Raw genomic sequence first — 22,286 nt, 5'->3', positions numbered from 1 at the left:
GGCGGGGAGGAGAGTTCCAGCAGGGAGAAAGACCTGATGGGGGCAGGGGTCACCAGGCCTGCTTCTCTTCCTCCTGGGAAGGCCAAGGAGGGATTAGAGGGCAGAGTCCCTCCACCCCAGCCCAAGATGATTCAAGTTCACAGAGCTCTTTAAAATGCTTACGCTGAAGTTATAGTAGATGGAATTCGGCCACCTTTCATTTCACTTGAGAGAGAAAAGCTGTTCAGACATCTTATGACACTAACTGAACATATGAACAAATAATTTTTATTTTTTTTAGCTAATCCAAACATCTGATCAGCAGTCCATAAACTACAGCCCCCCACCCCCACCCCCCAGGCCAAATCTGAAGTTGCCTGTTGTTTTTTTCTTTTACGGTCCCTTGAGAATGGTGTTTAAAAAAAAAATGATTGGGGGGGAAAACTCAAAACAAGAATACTATTTCATGACACATGATGATTATATGAAATTCAAATTTCATAATCATTAATAAAGTTTTATTGGCACACAGCCATACCTGTTCATTTACATATTATCTATGGCTGCTGTTTACCTACAATGGCAAACTGAATAGTTAAGGCACCACTGTAAGTTATGCAGTGAGCTCATTAGACCCACAAAACCTAAAATATTTTATCTGTCCCCTAACCAAAAAAATTAGCAAACCCTGTGCTTTGCATTGATTTTATTAATGGTAAATTCCTATTACCATAAATGTCGCTATAACTCAGGCTCCAGTATAACCAAAATTGTTTTCTTGTTCTGATGGATTGCTCACCACTGAAAAATTAATTGATCTCCACAGAGCATATTCCTTCCACTAGATCCCCAGTACGCTGAGCCTCTGAACAGTCTTGTAGGGTAAGGGCTTGTTCACTCCCAACCAAAGAAGCACATAATTTTATGTGTGTGTGTGAGGGAAGTTATAACCATGCTCTTATATTCCATTCTTTCAACAAGAAGTAAATGAACTTAGAAGCAATTGATAACAAGTTTTCAAACACATACACCCCCTAGAAATCAAAACAGCACCAAACACAGAGCCTCCACTTGCCTGGCAGAACTGAAGTGTGTATACCAGCCTTTCCTCTCTCATTTACTCTACACCTAGCACTTTTTTGCCACTTACTTGTTCACTGTGGAGTGGCTACTCATCACACCCCCTTCCCAAGGTCTCAGAGACTTGCCTGTTAAAAACTCCTCATCGCAAAACTGTGCTATAATGTTGTTGACCGTGGGATTTCTTACCTTGGGACTAACTTGCTATAATGCATCACGTACCGTCTCCTACGTAACCTGGAATGTGGTCTGTACTCCAGCAGGCAACTCACAGATGGTCGCAACAGAGCAGACAGCTCCAAAGGCAAGGATTAAGAGAGGAATACCAGCCTATACCACTGGCAGCACACGTGAGGAGAAGCAGAAGGGAGGGGGTCTGGAGCCCAGTGTTGGGCACTAACAGCCAATGGGGCTCAACCAACCCAAAGGACCACGATCAGCATCGCAGCCTCTTCAAGGAAGAGACTGTGCTTGGCTCCATTTAAGCTAGTCTTCCTTCTCACCCTACCCGCTCTCTGGCAATCAAAACTTAAAGTTAAGCTAATACTGGGGCTCCCAGAATGAAAGGATGATGTACCGGGGTGTCAGAAAAAGGATTCAGAGCTGTTATTAGCAAGCTGTCTCACTAGATGGCACTGTTGCCTTTGAAGTCAGAACTTCATCCATCCAACGCTTCTGAAATTCAAACTAGAACCAACATTCTGGTGCCCCCTCTTGGCCTTGCCGTGGCTCAGGAAGCGGTTCAGACGGTGGAGATGAAAGCGACAATGGATCACCTTCAACCTGTTTGTTTTTTCTAAATAACCAAGAAATAACCTACACGCGCTAGACAAGTATTGACGTAAACGGCCTCCATGTGCACATGTGCCGGCAAGAGGCGGCATCAAGGCAGCGATGAAGGTCTAGACTCTGGAATATGCTGCCGGGGACGGAATCCAAGCTCCTCGCTTCCTAGTTATATGACCCTGAGCAAATTACCTAATGTCAGTCTCTTTACCTACAAAATGGAGATAGACGTTGATGATAGTTCTTATCCCATAAAGCTGTTGCGAAGATTGAAGAATGAACATATGTGAAGTATGGGGAACAGTGAGTGCCTGGCGCACATTAAATGCTGTATATAACTGCTATTATTATTATGTGTTAAGGCATCGTTTTGTGGGTCACGGACAATGAAGACATCAATCGGGTTAAGGATCCTGCTCTCAAGGTGTTTAGAATCTGGAACGTAAGAGTCGACGTAAGCAACTACCTTTCAAAGCAAACATCGTAACTCTTGGAAGTAAACACTAAATGCTACAGAAACATAAACTACTTGGGGCCAGGAAGAGAAGGAGTGGCTGGATGACAAGGGTTTCAGCGCGGACACTTGAAATTCAGATAGATCCAGGACAGACAGAACTGAAGAGAAGGACATTCTATTTCTGTTCCATTTACCACACACTTATCATGTACCAGGCACTGTGCTAGGAGACAAGGACACAGAGGCACAGATAGTCACCATGCACTGCGGTGTGGCCACTCTACAAAGATGGACGAAGGGCAGATGGCAGACACTTCTGTTGGGGGCAGGCAGGGACCACGTCAGACAGGTGGACGCTGAACAGGAGGGACTGCACATAAATCCATGGCGGCGGCAGCCACAGGGTGCACAGGGTGCTTCCTCCTTTACAGCTCCCAGGAGGGGACTAGTCCTGTCTCCTCCTGTTCGTTCTTGGAACTTGTTTTTCGACAGTCTTAAGTAAGTGAGATGGATGCCAAGCACTCCTCCGCTCAAACCCCATGAAATAGTATTGTTGGGCAGAATCTCCAGAGATTGAGATGTTGCCTCACCCTCTCACATAAACTCTTTCCATTCTTCTCTTAAATGAACCTGATTCCAATGAAAACAGAGCTCCTAGAAGAGGGGCAGCTCATCTTGCTCCCTGAATGAAATCTATCAGTATCCTGAGGTCACGGAAAAAGCGACCACCAGAGTAGGGTGTTTCCGGAGTTATGGAATGCCAGAGGTCAAGGGCCACATCCCCAACCTCTCCATTTTAAGGGAAGGCCTTGGTGACACTGAGTGCCCCATCTGGGCTCTACAGGTTAAAGTGAAGAAGAACTTGGAAGAAGTCCAGCAGGGGGCACTAACAGATAAAAATGTTAGAAAACCTTAAAAAAAAAAAAAAAAAAACAAAAAAAAACAACCAACTCTGAACAAAGATTTGGATCTAGGCTCTAGGTGACTGAATATAGGCTTACCATGGAAAGGAAAGAAATTTGTACAGGCAACTGTTTGCTATTCCCCCAAGACGGCTAAAGAAGTAAATCCCTCCTGTTGTAAATTCAAGCTTTAGATGAAAACCACTGTATAAATTAAATTTTGAAACACTAGAGGGTGTTACTAAATCAGGTGAGGAAGCGGCTTCTTTAAATTCCAGAATATTCCGAAGGGACACCAGCTGAAACAAATCAGATCCGTAATCCTGCTTTTATTCTCCACCAGCAAACTAGTGCTTGGAGCTTATCCTCGAAGGTCATATCAAACCAGTAACATTAGCACAAGCTGGGAAAAATACGTTGTAATCTGAGCCAAAGCACACCTCAAAAGAGAGAAGATCATAGACAATGGCCAGGAAGCTCCGCGGTGCAGGCTGGGTAAATCCCATGATTCCACTGATCTCCCTTCCTCCCTCCCCCAACCCAGAACACCTGCAGAAAGCACAGGCTAAACCCACAAGCCACCAGGAAGGTGTCCTTTTGCCCTCTGGAAAGTACAGCTTCCCTGATAGGGAGACTCAATTTGCCATCTTTCCTGAGTGGGTGCTTCATATGCAAAACAGCTTTCTCTCCCAGACAATACTAAAGGGGTCATGGCCTCCTAAGCCCAGAGTGGGTTTTGAGAGACTGGGGGGGATTCCAAGCAGGTACAGGGAGGGGCAAGCTGTTATTTCCAGAGCCTAATGGAAACCATCCATTTACCCACACTATGGCTGTACAGACTATTTATCAAATTTCTTTGCTTTCGGCTGTAACCAGAGCAATCTAGAGTGTTACCTCATGCTAACTGGAAGCTTCAAGACTCAGAGTGGCTTTGATTGATATATGTCTTTGATATGGGGAGAGAAATTATTTTCGGCAGTGGATGTAGTAGGAAGAGCACAGAGAAAGACCAACCTAGGTTTGCCCTGGCTTTATTGGCCCTCTCTTTGGCCAAGTCCCTTACCCTCTTTTAGCCTATTTCCCCCCAAATTAGAGAATGGTGTTGAAGATTAAGCGGTGAGTCATCCAATCACAATATCTGAGTTCAGGATTTAGAGTCAGCAGGACACAAGTTCTAGTCCTAACTTTGCCACTTAGCAGGACGACATTGGGTAAGTTATTTAACTTTTCTAAGTGTCAGATGTGGGTATACCCCCAAATGATTGCAGTGAGGATTAGACACAGGAGAAATCATGTATACAAAAAGTGTCTAGGGCAGTATCTGAGCTTTGGTGGGTGTACCGTCAATGGTGGACGTCAACTGTATTCAATATTCAGTTAGTTTGGCAGGTAAATTTTTTGAAGCATCCAATGCATAGGAGGAAGAGAGGAAGAAAGACACTGATGGTCAAACTTTTGAGAGCCACTGACCTGAAAAGTAGGGTCACCTGACAAAAGAGAAGGCTGCATTTTCATGCTGAATTCTATTCACCTGTGTAATGGCTCTGGCATTTTCCATTTTGGTGTGAGTAGGAAAGGTGCACGGGGGAAGAAAAGCAGGTGGCAAAGAAGTAGAGAATGCAGGGGAATAGTCTGTCATTTGGCAAATGAATACGGGCAAGTCTAATCATAGAAAATAAGTAAACAGATGTGATTTGGGGCACTGCCAATGACTGCCAGCTTCTTACACAGCATACCTGAATGTTCTCAAAAATTACTTAGAAAATAACACACTGGGGGCGCCTGGGTGGCTCAGTCGGTTAAGCGTCCGACTTCGGCTCAGGTCATGATCTCGCGGTCCGTGGGTTCGAGCCCCACGTCGGGCTCTGTGCTGACAGCTCGGAGCCTGGAGCCTGTATCGGATTCTGTGTCTCCCTCTTTCTCTGACCCTCCCCTGTTCATGCTCTCTGTCTCAAAAATAAATAAATGTTAAAAAAAAATTTTTAAAAATAAAGAAAATAACACACTCTGCGTGAAGACTGACAATTTGTCCACAAAGTTAGCAGGAAGGGATCTGTGTAATGGCTCCCATGGAAATTCGCAGCTGGGTGGGGTGGATGGTCAAAGATTCAGGGATACAGAATTTAGCTAAATATCTTTCAACTCATTACAACTCATTCCTTGGCCCTTCTCCAAACTTGCCAGGTTAGAGTCTGAACACGTCCAGGAATGTGTGGGGTTTTTTAAATTTATCTTTATTTATTTTTTAATATTCTCTACACCCAATATGGGGCTCGAACTCATGACTCCCAGATTGAGTTGCACGCTCCTCTGGCTGAGCCAGCCAGGAACCCAGAGGAATGTGTATCTTTCAAGTGCTTCCCAGTGATTCTGATGGGCAACCTAGATGGAGAACGCAGTGGACTCCACGCTCACTGCCTCTACTTCCTCACCTTTGCCTCGTGGATTAGTCCACTAAATCTGGACAGCACCCCCACCCTTCCATGCTTTCATCCACCAGGACCTCCATTACTGCCAGGCCAATGACAGCTGTTATGTCCTAATCTTATTTGACTACCCAGGCAGGTCTGCACTATTGTTCCCATTCTTCAAACTTCACCCTTCTGCCTCGTATGGTACCACCCTCTCCTGGTTCTTGGGTTTTGTCCTACTTTTGCTTTTCTCTTCTTTTTTCGGGAGCTTCATGGACTCTTAGTTTCTGTTTCAGCCACTCGTTTAATAAATTATCAAATACCAACTGTAGCAGGCATTGTTTGGCAATCTCGATCCCGAGTGTAGAGTAGAAAACAGATGAGATCCCCATTCTCAATGAGTGTACATTCTGTTTGGGTTCCTTCCTCTCCCAGCTTTATGCCAGGGGACCCTGAGTTTTGTGAACCTGTTATTACCAAAATACTGTGCAATAATATTATACATTCATGGGGGATGATTTATAGCTCCCACCGATTCTCAGATAGGCCTGTGACCCACAGAAGAATCCACCACAATACCTCTCTGGGGAATCGTATCCACACCAAACTTTCAGTTATGATGGATATACTGATGATTCCCAGAGACAGCAGGGCAGAGGACTGAGCCGTCTCTAGTCACGTGTGGCTATTTAAATCTACATTCATTAAAAATTGAGTTCCTTAGTCATACTAGTTATATTTCAAGTACTCAACAACTACACGTGGCCATGTGCTTCTGTATTAGATAGTGCAGACATAGAACAGGTCCATCATTGCAGAAAGCTTTATTAGACAGCACAGAGGTTCCCCAATCAAACCCAGGATCTGAGCTCCAGCTCTGTCACTTCTCATCAGAGTCACTGAGACCCGCCTATTTCTCTCTACATTCCTATCACCTCACCTGTTAAGATGTAACTCCATACAACTGGTTTGAGGATGGAGCAAGTTAACTAATATAAAGTGCTAAACAGAAGGCTTCCACAAAGAATAAAGCACCCAAGAACTGTCACGAACACTTATTGTCATTCATTTGCATGGGTACTGAACTCTCTGGAGTCCAACATGAATCTCAAACTGAACACGGCCAATCCTGAATGCACCATCTTTTTTTCTTTCCCTTGCATTCCACAAGGATTCATTCAAACTAGTGTGAAAAAGAAAAAAAACCACAGGTCCAAAATGGCGTCACACAGGCCAAGTTCCAACCTCCACCGGAAATGGAGTCTGGAGTCCTAAGGGCTCAGTCAGAAATTCTCCGGTCTGCACCAGCGAGGTAATCTGTCACCTGGACCTCTCCAAGTGCCAAAATCTGCACAAAATCTGCATGATAAGAAGACTCCCTCCCCTTTCCCCTAAGGGAAGGTGACCTTGCCTCAAATAATCCTTTCTTTTCTTTTGCTAATGTTTTACCTCGCCCTCCTTCCTACAGAAAGTTCCTCAGAGCTCCCTCTACTTGCTAGATAGAAGGCTGCTTGATTCATGACTGGATTAATAAAGCCAATTAGATTTTCAAGCTTTGGTTCATGTTTCTTAACACTAGACAGGCACCTCCATCTGGATTTAACGGCAAGGGCTGTAGATTCTACCTCCTTGTATCCCTCAAGTCAGTCCAGGCCTCCATTCATCACTCCTTTGGCCATTGCCTTAGGCCAAGCTCTCATCACTCCTCGCAGGGATTACTTTAATAGGCTCCCAACTGCTTTTCCTGTTGCCAATCTGGCCCCACTCCAGTCTATCCTGGACACTTGATGGCCTTCCTGAAATGCAGATTCGATCCTGTCTCTTTAGGCTTAAAAGTCCTGCAGACTTCCCATAATTTCTTGAGCCAAGTTCAAACTCCTTAGTTTAGCAATTAAAACCCTAATAAGCTAACTGCTATCTATCTTCCAGCTCCCACATGGCCCACACCCCCTCCAGTGATCCTCCCTGTCCCAGGTTCAGGCACTTCCCCCAGGGCCTGGTATAGCCTTTCCTCCACTCACCCCATCCTGGATTAAGCCTGAGGGCTCTAGTTTGGGACTGCTGGGGTTCCAGTCTTCACTCTTCTACCTACTCAATTTTGACCTCTGTTAAATGGAGATGACAATAGTTATCTTCTTCATTGGGGTGTTGTGAATAATAGTACCCATGGAATACTTGGAAAGGGATCTGGCATTGGGTACTCACTATTACAGCTATCATTATCCTCCAAAAGCACCACCTTCGGGAAATCTTCCTTGGTGGCCCCTGCCTACACTATGGTCCGACATCGCTCTATCTTACCCTTTACCATAAAAATTAGCATATTCCTTGGGATACAGTAATTAATGATTCAGTTCCCTATGCCTTCTGCCACACTGTAAAGTTATTTAAGAGCAAAGATCCGGGGCGCCTGGGTGGCTCAGTCGGTTAAGCAGCCGACTTCGGCTCAGGTCGTGATCTCGCGGTCCGTGAGTTCGAGCCCCACACTGGGCTCTGTGCTGACAGCGCAGAGCCTGGAGCCTGTTTCGGATTCTGTGTCTCCCTCTCTCTGACCCTCCCCTGTTCATGCTCTGTCTCTCCCTGTTTCAAAAATAAATAAAACGTTAAAAAAAAAATTTTTTTTTAAAGAGCAAAGATCCTATTTTATGTTTCATTTCCACTTACCACTCCTGGCCCCTCCAGAGAGACACTTTGCTGAGTAAGTACTATCAAATCCGCACAGATGACACTCTCTCTCCAGATGACCACACACTTCCAAACGTTCATCAGCATTCCCAGATGCCTGTGTTGAGAGTACCCTAGGCCTTATTCGGTGTGTAAAGCATCGTTTGTGACCTCAAGAAGTTTCCAACAGACTACATTCCAGGCATGGGTGCTCTAGAGATACCAACTTGAATTAGACACATGCGAGCCTTCCGAAGAAAGCAGCTACTGTTAAGAAAACCTTCCTCGGGGCGCCTGGGTGGCTCAGTCGGTTAAACGTCCGACTTCAGCTCAGGTCATGATCTCGTGGTCCGTGAGTTCGAGTTGTGAGTTCGAGCACCCGCGTCAAGCTCTGTGCTGACAGCTCAGAGCCTGGAGCCTGTTTCAGATTATATGTCTCCCTCTCTCTCTGCCCCTCCCCCATTCATGCTCTGTCTCTCTCTGTCTCAAAATTAAAAATAAAAAAACGTTAAAAATTAAAAAAAAAAAAAAAAAAAGAAAACCTTCCTAAGGCCTGCCCTCCTCTGCCCCACCCCCCTGCCAAAGGTATGCTCCAACTTTTGATGACTGGCTTCATGCCTGACAGAGCCTCCACTGGAGGGGAGGTAGGAAAGAATGTGCTTCTCCAATTAGACACCAGAGGGAAAAAGTTAATAGAAAAAGATTTTGAAGCCCAAGGCTACAACTTTTTTGTTTCTTTCTTTCAGAATTGTCTAGGAGTTTCAAATGTCACCAATCCTTGGCTCCCAAGTATACAGATACTTAAGCGTCAGATGAGGAGGGGGAAAAAAAATCATCATGTTCTCTTATGCCCTGTTCTGAGATATTTTTTCCAAAGCGTAAAGGTTCCCTGACCTACAGTGAAATTCTAGGCCCTTTCCCGCACACAATTAAAAGAACTATACTTACCCCATTATATTCCTCAAATGGCTTCTGAAGAAAGGGGGCAAGCGAACTCGTGTCCGCTTAAACTCTCTCTTCAAGCACTCTTAAGGAACGTACCACTCTTCTCTGGTTCCCACGCCCTGGTAGCTTCCTTGGCCTTGACCACTACTTCCCCTTCACTGTGAAATCTTAAGCCCTCGTAAGAGAGCACAGAGGCATTAACCAGGTCACTTAGTGGTAAACCTTTAATCAGTGATAACTGTGACCAACCAAGATGCTTCCCAGAACTTGAAGTCTCTGACAAGTTGTCGAGACCCTAGGCAGTGGCATCTCATTGGCCAGCCTCCCCACCCTCTCAGCTAGCTCCCAGTGCCCCTCCCAGCCTTTAAGACATCCTTTGCTTCTTTTTTTTTTTAACGTTTATTTATTTTTGAGACAGAGAGAGATAGAGCATGAATGGGGGAGGATCAGAGAGAGAGGGAGACACAGAATCCGAAACAGGCTCCAGGCTCTGAGCTGTCAGCACAGAGCCCGACACGGGGCTCGAACTCATGGACCGTGAGATCGTGACCTGAGCTGAAGCCGGTGCTCAACCGACTGAGCCACCCAGGCGCCCCAAGACATCCTTTGCTTCTTAATCCAGAGCCTTCTGGACTAAGTGGTAGGAAGATGCGTAGATTTCTCAAAGCCAATGCCAGCCAGAATCATTCTGTCCACAGATAACCCCAAGACATTTCATTTTTATTTTCTGAATAATCTCTACACCCAGCGTGGGGCTCAAACTCATGCCCCTAAAGTCAGGAGTCGCATGCCCTACCAACTGAGCTAGCCAGGCATCTCCCCCACGCCCCCACCCCCTGCAAAACTTTATGTTTGACAATCATCTTGATCCTGGTTCCTTCATCTAAACTATTCAAAACAAGAAGTTCAAGTCCTTTCTCTACCAATTTCCTCTCACAGGGGCAAGTCCAGAGACAGTCCCAGGACTCACAGAGAGCCCCACACCAAGAACCTTTAAACCATATCCCCAACTATGATATTTTGTCTTATTTATTTTTTTATTTTTTTAATATTTATTTTTGAGAGAGAAAGACAGAGTGCGAGCATGGGAGGGGCAGAGAGAGGGAGGCACAGAATCTGAAGCAGGCTCCAGGCTCTGAACTGTCAGCCCAGAGCCCGATGCAGGGCTCGAACTCACAAACCAGGAGATCATGGTGGCAAAAATTGGCCACTTAACCGACTAAGCCATCCAGGCACCGCCCCCCATTATGATATTTTAAAAGATATCTTTCTGATATGACCAAACACTATTTGCCTCCTACTTAACTTGCGTGTGTGTTTTTAATCAAAGATACATAACCACCATTCAAAACTTCAGGTCAGCATCTAATAACATGCTCACACCACAGTTCAAACGCTCTTTGGTCACTCTTATTACAAAAAAATGCAGGGGTGCCTGGGTGGCTGAGTTGGTTAAACGTCTGACTCTTGCTTTGGGCTCAGGTCATGATCTCACGGTCCGTGAGTTTGAGCCCCGCGACCAGCTCTGTGCTGAGAGCACAGGGCCTGCTTGGGATTCTCTCTCTGCCTCTTTCTCTCTACTCTCAAAATAAATACATAAACTTAAAAAAAAAAAAAAGCATATGCGGCTTCTATTAGACTTTTGGAAATGCTGGAGAGAAGGAACTCCTCCCTCCATGGAACCACCGACTTCAGTAATAAGCAAACTGCTGTTTGCTGGACCTCTTCTTGGCTTCTCTTCTACCACTCTCTGAAAAGTTGTTGCCGGAGTCCTGCCCACCGTCCCCTTCTCTTCTCTACACATTCTCCCCCCAACAATGCCCTCCAGATCCATACCTTCAACAACCCACATGTTGTCCCAAACCTGACTGGTCTACCAAGCACCAGGTTCCCTGAATCCAAATGCATGTAAGACATCACGAAGATCCTGCCTCCCTAGAGAATTCTCAGCATATCCAAAACCACCCCAGGCTCTCTTCCCCCCCTCTCACTCCTCCCACCGAGTAACTCTTTTTTTTTCTTTCTTTTTAAGATTATTTATTTATTTTAAGAGAAAGAGAAGAGAGCACACTGGAGCAGGGGAGAGGGGCAGAGAGAGAAGGAGAGAGAAAATCCCATGCAGGATCCACGCCGTCAGCACAGAGCCTGATGCGGGGCTTGAACCCACAAACTGTGAGATCATGACCTGAGCCAAAATCAAGAGTCAGATGCTTGACCATCTAAGCCACCAGGCGCCTCCTACCACCAGGTAACTCTTACCTGCCTTCCTTAGCTCACCATCCATCCATCTCCATCCATCCACTGAGTTGTCCAAACAAGGAAACTCCACTCCCTACCTCTAACTGGCCACTGAGTTCTGTTGCTCCTACCTGACACATCTTTTATACCCATTCCTCCTCCCTTTCCCTACTGTCCCAGCCCTGAACCAAAGACCGGTACCAGACTGACTACATAAGAATCACCTAGCAACTTTTTAAAAGATAGGTTCCCACCCATCACTTTCCCTGGATTCTGATTCAGAGGATTCTGGGCTGGGCCCTGAAGGATTTGGGACACACGTCCCTTGTGTACAAACGACTGACGTCCAGACCCCATTGAAATGGCCCCTTGACTGAGCTGGTAAGTGTTTAACAACCAGCTTCAGGGAAAGAGGGAACTGATTTGCATCATTTGCCACTTCTGTTCACAGCGTGGTCAATGTCAAGCTAATATCACAGTTGGGGATCAGTGTGCACAACTGGCTGATGTAAGCCAGCCCCAGCATACGAATACGCCCAGACCACCGTCTGTTATCTTCTAAAACAGGTATCAACATGCCTCTTCCGAGGTTAAACTCCTTTGAAGCTTTCCTCTAATGCTTTACAATACATCCAAGGTTCTTTGCTTCTCACACAGGCCTTCTGACATGAAACCAGTTTCCTCTTCCCAACTTCTCAACTTCCCCTACAGTTCTGCCTCAGCCCCTAATGTTCTGCTTACATAGAATCACTTGTGTTCCCCAAATAAACCGTGCATATTCCTTCCTCTAAACTTTGTTCATATGGTCCCCTCTGCTTTATTATTTTTTTTAACGTTTGTTTTTGAGAGAGAGGGAGAGACACAGAGTGTGAGCAGGCGAGGGGCAGAGAGAGATGAAGGCACAGAATCCAAAGCAGGCTCCAGGCTCCCAGCTGTCAGCACAGAGCCCGACGCGGGGCTCGAACTCACAAACCACGAGATCATGACCTGAGCCGAAGTCGGACGCTTAACGGACTGAGCCACCCAGGCGCCCTCCCTTCTGCTTTAAATCTCTTCTGTATGATCCCACAGACCTCACGCCTCAATAACTGTATCTTCCACCTCAGCCAACTGAGCGCTGTATCACACAGAAGCCCGGCCTCCTCTTCCCTCTGACATATTCAGAGCCTAATTCTTTTTTTTTTTTTTTTTTTTTCCCCTACTGGACCCAGAGCTCTACCCCCGTTGAGGCACAGAGAGAGCTATGACAAATTCAAGCCTGAGCAAGTTAGCACTGCACTGCCCACGCCTTGGGGATGACCTGTTGGCTGCCTGAGAAAAAAATCTCCTTTGGGGCAAATACTGTCTGCTTTTTTCAGTGTATCCAAGATACTGCGTTCTAGTATGTTGTGTTTAATATTAACAGTAAAGCTCCACATGTAAACAGTGCTTTCCAGTCTACAAAGGGCTTCCACGTACATTCTTCCATCTGATCTTTCCAACCTCATAAAGTAGGTAAGAATACACACACTCGGGGGGCGCCTGGGTGGCTCAGTCGGTTAAGCGGCTGACTTTGGCTCAGGTCATGATCTCGCGGTGTGTGGGTTCGAGCCCCGTGTCGGGCTCTGTGCTGACAGCGCAGAGCCTGAAGCCTGTTTCAGATTCTGTGTCTCCCTCTCTCTGACCCTCCCCCGTTCATGCTCTGTCTCTCTCTGTCTCAAAAATAAATAAACGTTAAAAAAAAAGTTTATAAAAAAAAAAAGAATACATACACTCGGATCCCCATTTGAAAGATGAAGGGGCCCCTGGGTGGCTCAGTCGGTTAAGCACCTGACTTCGGCTCAGGTCATGATCTCGCATTTTGTGGAGTTTGAGCCCTGCATCAGGCTTGCTGCTGTCAGCACGGAGGCCACTTTGGATCACCGCCCACCCCCCCCCCGCTCCCCCAACCTCTCTCTCACTCTCTCTGCCCCTCCCCTGCTTGTGCACACACTCTCTCTCCAAAATAAATAAACAAAAAAATTTAAAAAGAAAGAAAGAAAGAAAAATGAAGGAAAGAAGGGTTTCCAGGAGTACATGACATGTCAAAGGGCAAACCACTGGTAAGCTAAGGAAAAAGGATTTCCGTAGAGGTGTTCTGCCTGAGAATTCTTTGTTCTATCATCTGAAGTACACAACAATGCTGGCTGGCCATGGCACTCACTTAAAGCTGGTAAGGGGTGGGTGGCAGGAACGACCTCAGTGACGAGATCCAGGGAGATCTAAACTGGGGGGCCGCAAGGGGGATCTGGGAGGAGCTCGGGTGTTCATTCTGCTGAAATTGTCAACCGTCTCTGCTCTGCAGGAGGCAGCCCTTGGCCAGAAAGCACAGACATCTGGAAAGTCCAGTGTAGCAAAACTCCTGGGACGAAAAGTGACAAGAGGATAGTATAATGTATGGAGTTACGTACACTAAACTGCACACATGAGACCACGTGTACATCGTGTGTCAACTATACTGCAACTAAAAAAAAAAAAAAAAAAAAAAAGGCAACAAGCACCGATGTGAAATGGGACAGTCTGCCAGGTAATGGCACCTGCCATGAGGTCGCAAGGCCACAGGTGAAACCACGGAAATAAACAAGTCTCTGAACACACCTGAGGAAAACAACTCCTGCCGAAGAGCAAAGCTGTCTCAACAACCAGCTGGTGAAAAGGCCACAGGGAGGCCAAATAAGACAGAGCAACGTGTCCACGGGCAGAGAAGGACTTCCTCGAGCTGGAGCCAGGCCTGGGGACATTTGTACGGAGGCCTGTGAAAGGCTGGCCTGGAGCCCAACAGGAAGCCTCTGGGGACAGAGAGGCCAGCACCATCCCATGTAGGGGTGAGGGCAGGACTCAGGGGGGAGGGGTGGGCCGGCCGCAGAGCAGGGACGCTGGTGCCCTGAGGGCCCCTTCACAGAGATAATTTTAGGAAGCCATCCCGGTGGCCGTGCCAACTTGGTTCTACCACCGGCTGAAGCAGAAGGAGCCTGACTCAGGAACCAAGCGGGAATAGCTCCGGGCCCCTGATTCCCCAGAAACCACTGGCAACCTCCCACAAGAGCATTTTAGAAGCCCAAGGAAAAGTGGCAGGTGTCTATTTTACTTCTTTAAAGACCAAACCCAATTAAGAATAAATATGTTTTCAAGATGTTTCAGGACTGCAGCTTCCCAACTGGTAGCTAATTTTGTCACCACCTGTTTCCCTCTAGTGAACAAAAGTCAAACCCCTTAAGCTGAAAGCGTAGGAGTGCCGAAGGTAACAGAAGTAGGGAAGATACAGAAAGCCGGTGTCCTGCCCCAGGAAGCCACAGGAGAGGAGAGGTTGATGCATCCGGAAAGAGGGGGACTTCTGGCGTCCTAAAGGGCAAAGGACACATGGGGATGGGGGAAGCACTTATGCAGAAACTCTATCACAAACTGCCAGATGCCATGGAGGGCCCCATGAAGCTATCAGACAACCTGCAGACTCTTCCAGAAAGAGTCCTTCAGCTTCCCTGTCTCCCCCGCCCCTTCCCCACGCCGATCCCCAACCCTCCTCCAACTTCATTTGTCCTTAGCCTCAGGAAAAAAACTGGTTTAGGGTAAAACCATTATCTCGGTTTTTTCCAGTTAGAAGAAAGACAAACAGTCCTAACCAAGAACTTGGGTGGTCATTTAGCAACTCAACAAAGAGCCCCGAAGGGGCCTGGGGAAGAAACAGCACTGACCAGAACCTGGAGTCAGGACCTCTGTGTGTTAACAGCCTGATCGGTTTCCTCAGTGCCGTTTTCCACACGGGATGGAACACTGTATCTTCTGTGCCAAGAACTCTGACAACTTTCCCATAAGGTATACACCCATGGGCACTTTTCGTTAGCAAGAAGGCAACAGATACTGGATTAATTTAGAATACGGAACAAAAGAAAACAGAAGTTGAATAATCCACAGATCACTTATTTTTGTCTCAAGAATGTTAATGAATCACACCCCCCCCCCCAATCGGCACTCCTGCCCTATATCTAATTTACTCTCTTCAAGTTCAACTCTGGTATCCACCCACACGGAGGAGAGTGCAAAAGAGATTTTGATGATCCATAAAGTAGATGATTCACTCAAGACTCATTCAAAGAACACTTTGAATGGCAACCTGCAAACAGAGAAAAGATGAGAAATCAAGCTTTGGCTGAGCCAAGTACCGTGCCAGAAAGCAGCAGAAGCAAAGTATAAGAACTAGCCCATTCTCAAGAATCTTCTCAAGAATCTTAATGTGCGGTTAGGAATGAAGCTTAAAGTGTAAAGGTAAGTATGAATCACCAAAGTCTGTATCATAGAGAAAGGGGAAACTGACATGTACCGAATGCCTAAAATAAGCATTTTTCAAATACTATCTCACTTAAAAGTTAGCATTTGAGGAAAATAACATTCTTTTTTATTCCAACTCCATTCTGTTGGTTCTATTTTTTAAGGCTATTTTCTTTTGAGAGAGAGAGAGAGAGAGAGAGAGATAAAAGTGGGGGAGGGGCAGAGAGAGAGAGAGAGAGAGAGAGAGGGGGAGAGGGAGAGAATCCCAAGTAGGCTTTTCCCTGTCAGTGCAGAGCCTGACGTGGGGCTCAAACACATGAACCATGAGATCATGACCTGAGCCGAAATCAAGAGTTGAACGTTCAACCAACTGAGCCACCCAGGCACCCCTACCCTTGGCTTCATTTTAATAGTACTTACTGAAATCACATCTCTCATTCAACAAGCATTTCTGAAGCACCTACTATGGTACAGGCTCCACTTGAGGGAACACAAAGATCAAAGAGAAAAAAAGTACATTCTGTCCTTAAAGAGTTTACTCTCTAATGAAGAGACATTTCATGGAGTTATGGGATTACATACAATTAGCTAACCTCTTTGTGGAGGGTGGGATGGAAAGGTTTCTATACTAAGCACACTACCTACACGCAGAGAAAGAACACCTGGGGATCCAGGGGACTCCAGAGTGAGCTTCACAGAGGAGGAAGCATTTGAGCTGAAATTTTATTTATTTAAAAAAAACTTGTTAATGTTTATTTATTTTTGAGAGACAGAGCACGAGCGGGGGAGGGGCAGAGAAAGAGGGAGACACAGAATCCGAAGCAGGCTCCAGGCTCTGAGCTGTCAGCACAGAGCCGGACGTGGGGCTCGAACTCACAGACTGGCAGATCATGACCTCAGCTGAAGTCGGCTGTCCAACCGACTGAGCCACGCAGGGGCCCCCACACTTTGTCTTAAATACCAATTCCTCCGTGGAGCCTGCTCCATCTAGAATGTCCTGCTGCCTCTGCCTGCCCACGCCTGAAGGCACTTCTCCCTTCTCCTCTGGTATTCCCCACCACTCGGGCATGGGGCAAAACACACGCGAAGCAAGTAATAAATGCCTGACTCGTTGATCACTCCCACCTTCCTCGCCTAATGGTAAGAGAAGTCTACAGCAAGTCTTCCGAGGACCTCATACCTGGAGTGCGAGCAGGAGGCTGCTAAGGCAGGTTATGGGAAGATTTCAGGGCACCACCATCAGGTTCCACGTGGCATCCGTAAACACTCATCTTGGAGTCGTGCACGAAGTCACGCTCCCAAGAGTGAGAAATAAAACCAGGGAAAACAGAGCACAGGTCCAGTAGAACAACAGCCCTGGAGCTGGGCTCAGAACCCCGGCCCCAGCTCTTGCTCTGTCACCGACCAGGCGGGACACAGAGGAAGGAGCATCGCGTCGCCGCTCTGAACCTCTCGCTCTGCTTATGCTTCTCCGTAAGATGAACGGAGCGTGCTAGACCATCACAAGGGCCCCTCCGGCCTCAAAGCTCAGTAAGGTTTTAATGAAGGAAATCCTCCAGGAAAATCAGTTTGCAAGCTAAGTGACTGGCGGAGAAGGGAGTTGTGTGGGCTGAACCAGGCGGGTGAGGTGGCACTGGCCGGGCAGCGGGGAGGAGAGAGAGAAGAGCAACCTGAGAACAAGTGCGGTTTAGATCCCCGGAAAGGCAATTCACGGGCACAGAGGCACACGTGACTTCCTGGCTCACTTCCTGCACACTCTTTTTGATTCCTGCTTCTTCTTACTGCGATTGTTTCCAGCTTATCATTTTATCATAATCTGTGATTCTTGTAGTAAGATCATGGACCAACCCTTACACAGGAAGGGGCCTAAGAGATGATCTAGTCTAATTTTTTCCCCTTCCAGACCAGGAAACTGAAGGCCAAAGAAGTTAAGAGACACATAAAAAGCCACAGAGGCATTTAATGGCACGGCGAAAAAAACAGAAGATAAAACTCAAGCTGGCCTACTCTTAGAGCAGAGTTCTGCCCACGACACCAGGTACAGGAATGTAAACCCCCGGAGCGTGTAGAGAAAGTATCTTCCTTTGTTTTTTTCTCAGCCCTTCGGTGCTACCGCTCATAAGAAGGGTTAACTATGAATAGCTGTTCGTTCCACAAAATATACAATGTCATGTGCTGCTGGGGAGTGATTACCAGGTACCAGTGCTGTTCTAACCACTGGTGACACGGGAGTAGGCAGGGCCCCTGCTCTTAAGAACCAACCTCACGTCCTTGTGGTATAGCCAGAGGGATGCAGAGATGAGACCGATCCATCAACAGAGACCAAATAATAATAATAATAATAAAATAAAAAAATAAAAAACCCTATACTTTTCCAAAGGTGTTACAAAGCTAATAAAAGGGGGAAGTGAGGAGTCTCAAGAAAGCAAAAATAAAGAAGTATGTTAAAGTCACACTGATAAGAAAGTGTCAGAGTTTGGACTCGTGTTCATGAAGATCACCACAGAGCCTAAGACGTGACCAACCGGGTTGTACAGACTGACTAGTGTGGCCACTGCTCACACAGTGTTCACAGAGCAAACGGCTGATTGAATGTGAATGCATATAATCAGAAGGGTCTTTCGGGTATTTTTAATTTGGAGTGTTTTTAATTTGGAAGGGGAATTCAGAAGAAGATCCTAGTGAATTCTGTTTTGATTGTAATTCATCCTAATGAATCTCTAGCTCGTCATAATGGAAACGTAGATTATAGTTTCATCAAATATTTTCCCTTTCATTCTATATCTCCATCTTCTGTGACAAAACAGACTTAAACGTTTGCTTTCTTATTCTCCTAAAATTTATATATAGCTGTTAACACGGTACGTGTTCGAAACAATATTCGTCGTTGATGTCGATGGGGATATAACATATCACAATCCTCTTACCAATATAGGACCAAGTGCTCATAAAATATTCAGATATAACAAGTAAAACTATTCTCAAAATACAAGAATTAGACGTACCTGCTCTCACAAATACGGTCTCACAGATGACGGAATAAACACTGCAGAGTGTGCAAAAAAACCAATCGTAATCTCACAAATGCCTCAGATCTCAAAGACCGTCTTTAAATCTTACCTTGGCTCTTTTTTATAAGATCTTCTCATTTTTCTAAAAGTTCTCACTCTGCATCTTCCCCCTAGCACCAAAAGCATCTTCTCTCCTAATTACACCTCATATCAAAGGATGTCACTCATTTCAAACTCAGAAGACAATCCATTCGTTTACAGTTCTCCACGGGGCCTGGTGGCTGTACTGATTAAGCTGAAATCAAAGATTCACGAAGCCATATCACGGGAAATTCAGCACCAGGCAAGACAGGAGCAACATCCCCTCAGCTGGTTCCTTGTCCCCTCACCCCCGCCCCCCGCCCTCTCCCGTGAGATGGGGAATCGGGTTCCAGAAGTCCACCAGCAAACACTGAGACAATACACGCTGCGCCTTAGCTAATCACACGCAGCCCTAACCACCCTCTGGACCACTATGTTTTTCCAGGTCTGCCAACCCCAAATGACTCAGCAAAGGAGCCACAATGAGAAACAACCACAAGCCCCAGGGCCTGCCCTTCAGATCAGATAAGCTTGGCACCAATATGAAAACGACACCAATATGCAAACACTTCTTGCCCTTCAGTTTAAAGGGATGAGAAGTAAAAAGAAGTCATCAGAAAGCGAGCACCCACTGTGCAACCAGGCGCTTTAAGGGATGCCTTACCTTCATTATTTCATCTTCAAACCAACCTACAAGGTAGGTGTTATCATAATGCCCTCCTTATGTAGGAGGAAATTAGTGATGCAAAGCAGGGTGAGGGCAGAAAACTTGCCCCAGGCTGGAATTTTACTCTGTGGAAGCAGGATGGAAATTGCTACTGGACTAAAAGGGAAACACAGCCGCTGGGAAGTCATCCACACTGGTGAGGGACGAACACTGTCGGCCTGGACAGTATCGACAGTATTTTGCAAAAGTGAACAGCCTTGGAAGAGGTAGAGACACATTCTATTAATCAGCTGTCCCCAGTCCTTCTCTCAAATTCACCATCAGCAGCCACCTGTGACTACGGATGCTCCATCACTCAGCTCCAGCTGGGTTTACCCTAGACTCTTCTAGAACAGGGCAGGCCAAGTCTCTAAGTCTCCCTGAGGTGGATGCATCTAACCCGACAGCTGATGTCCTTCACAGTAACATCTGGCCAGTTACCATGATAACCGAAGGCAACAGCTACTGCTGCCCTCCCCTTGGATACACCTGCCACGTTTCGAGATTTTACACTTGGTTGTATGAGTTACGTCGACCACCTAATAGATGCTCAATAAAAACTTATAGTTGAGGGACACCCGGGTGGCTCAGTCGGTTAAGCATCCGACTTCGGCTCAGGTCATTATCTCACTGTTCTGGAGTTGGAGCCCCGTGTCGCACTTGCTGCTGTCAGACTTAGCGCAGGGCTCGCTACCGATCTTCTGTCCCCCTCTCTCTACCCCTCTGCCCTTATTCTCCCCCCGCCACCCCAAAACAACAAAAAATGAATAACTGAACAAACGAATGCATGGGCAATTAATAAGCCAGACGAAATCCTTAAAGAGCAGAGGCCAGCCGAAGCTCGGTGGCCAGCACATAGCAGCTGGCCTATAAGGGCATGCGGAATTCAGATGTTCCTCACCGTGGCAGCCTGAATGTTTCATGCGTCCTGAGGAGGAGGTGCAAATCCAGCCAGAGTTTTGTTTTGTTTTGTTTTTAATGTTTATTTATTTTTGAGAGACAGAGCAAGCACAAACAGGGAAACAGGAGAGAGGCAGACACAGAATCCAAAGCAGGCTCCAGGCTCGGAGCTGTCAGCACAGAGCCCAAGTCGGGGCTCGAACTCACAGACCGCGAGATCACGAGCTGAGCCGAAGACGGACGCTCAACAGACTGAGCCACCCAGGCGCCCCCAACCACAGCTTTTCACGGGAGCTGCTGCTTTAACAAAACAGAGGTGTGCTGAAACAGCAGCTTATGTTTGGTCCCTGTTCTCCATTTCCTGTGGATTTTAATCACCCACATCGTCGGCACACATATATAAAACTCAGTGGAACGTTCAGATATGTACATGTATCGTACTGTATAGAGAAAAGCGACATGACGACCTCCTTCTGAGCCAGGATTCCATCATTACTTAGCTGTATGGACGCGGGCACGTTCAGAGTTTCCATTTCCTTAGGGGGACCGAGTGGACACAGTCATTACAGCTGCCCCATAGGATGCAGGAGCAACTGAAGCAATGGGGATCCCCGTGCCCTAAGCACGTGACTGGGGGCTGTGCCAGGCACTACGGTACGTGCTGGGGCAAATGCAGAGAATAATTGCACGCTGTGCTGCCTTCCTGGAGCCCACAGCCTGGTAAACCACTCCGAAAAGGAGAAAGTGCTGCCCAAATTGAGAGCTTATGTTAAACTGCGTTCGCCAGCATGGTCTTCCCTTGTGTCCACGAGGGCACTGTGCTCGGCCGCTCTGACTGCAAGCTCCAGTGGCAAGTGACGGTGTCCCCTCTCTCCCCCGTCTCCTGGTGGCCCTTGGGCTCCTGGCTTCCACTAAGAGTCAATGCGAAAACACCAGAACCACCACCCTGGCTGCCGGCAGCTGCAGAGATAGAACCTGCTTGAGACCACCGGCTCCCAGGTCTTGGAAAACGTCGGAGCAGCCAATGCATCTGCATTCCAAAATGCCTACACTCAAATAAATGAAGCCCTGCTGTCAGTGGTGGGGGTGGGGGGAGTCAGCTCCCACGCTCGGCCCCGCAGTGGCACCCCCATGCGGCACCCCACCCTCTTCGGAGCTGGGTGGAAGACATTACTTTCACAGTTCCCGATTTCTCAGTTTTAGAAAACAGACTAATTCTCTTGTGGCGATGTGCCGAAGGAATTTGTTTTTAAATTTTTTTTAATGTTTATTTGTGAAAGAGAGAGACAGAGCAGAGGCGGAGGGGCAGAGAGAGAAGGAAACAGAGGATCTAAAGCAGGCTCTGCTCGCTCGGTACAGAGCCCGATGCGGGGCTCGAACCCACGAACCGTGAGATCGTAGCCTGAGCCAAAGTCGGACACTTAACTGACTGAGCCACCCAGGTCCCCCTAAGCAACCTGCTTTCAAATAAACAGGGATGAATGTTGCATTGTTAATCTGTTTGCTCTCTCTACCCTCTCTAGAATCCAAGCTCTACTGTAAGGGCAGAAACGATTTTGTTCACTGCAGTTTCTGGTGTCTAGAATAGCACCTGGAGTGTAACATGTGGTTGATGAGTATCTGTTGGATTACTTGTGGGGAGGGGGGCAAAAAGGAAGGATATATGTATTCCCAAATCCTTCTCTCCTGCAAGAGGAACAACGGTTGCCCTGACCTGGAATCAGAAGGCCCGGAAAAGTACTGTTACCATGGCAACCACAGCTCCCCCCAAATCAAAACATCCTTCAAAGCTGTCACAGGTGTTTGGCGGGAAAAGGGTTACTCCTATTTGCAGACCGTACC

General features: G+C 46.9%; 1 protein-coding gene across 10 annotated transcripts in view; it reads right to left on the bottom strand.

The window, feature by feature from the left end:
- Positions 1–22,286, bottom strand: part of GRAMD1B (GRAM domain containing 1B) — a 172,371-nt gene that overhangs the window by 137,991 nt on the left and 12,094 nt on the right. The window lies entirely within an intron of this gene.

Source organism: Prionailurus bengalensis, chromosome D1 (genome assembly GCF_016509475.1).
Source record: "Prionailurus bengalensis isolate Pbe53 chromosome D1, Fcat_Pben_1.1_paternal_pri, whole genome shotgun sequence".
NCBI classification, from domain to species: domain Eukaryota; kingdom Metazoa; phylum Chordata; class Mammalia; order Carnivora; family Felidae; genus Prionailurus; species Prionailurus bengalensis.
Note: the sequence above shows the minus strand (reverse complement) of the source record. Positions and strands in the feature narration are given on the sequence as shown.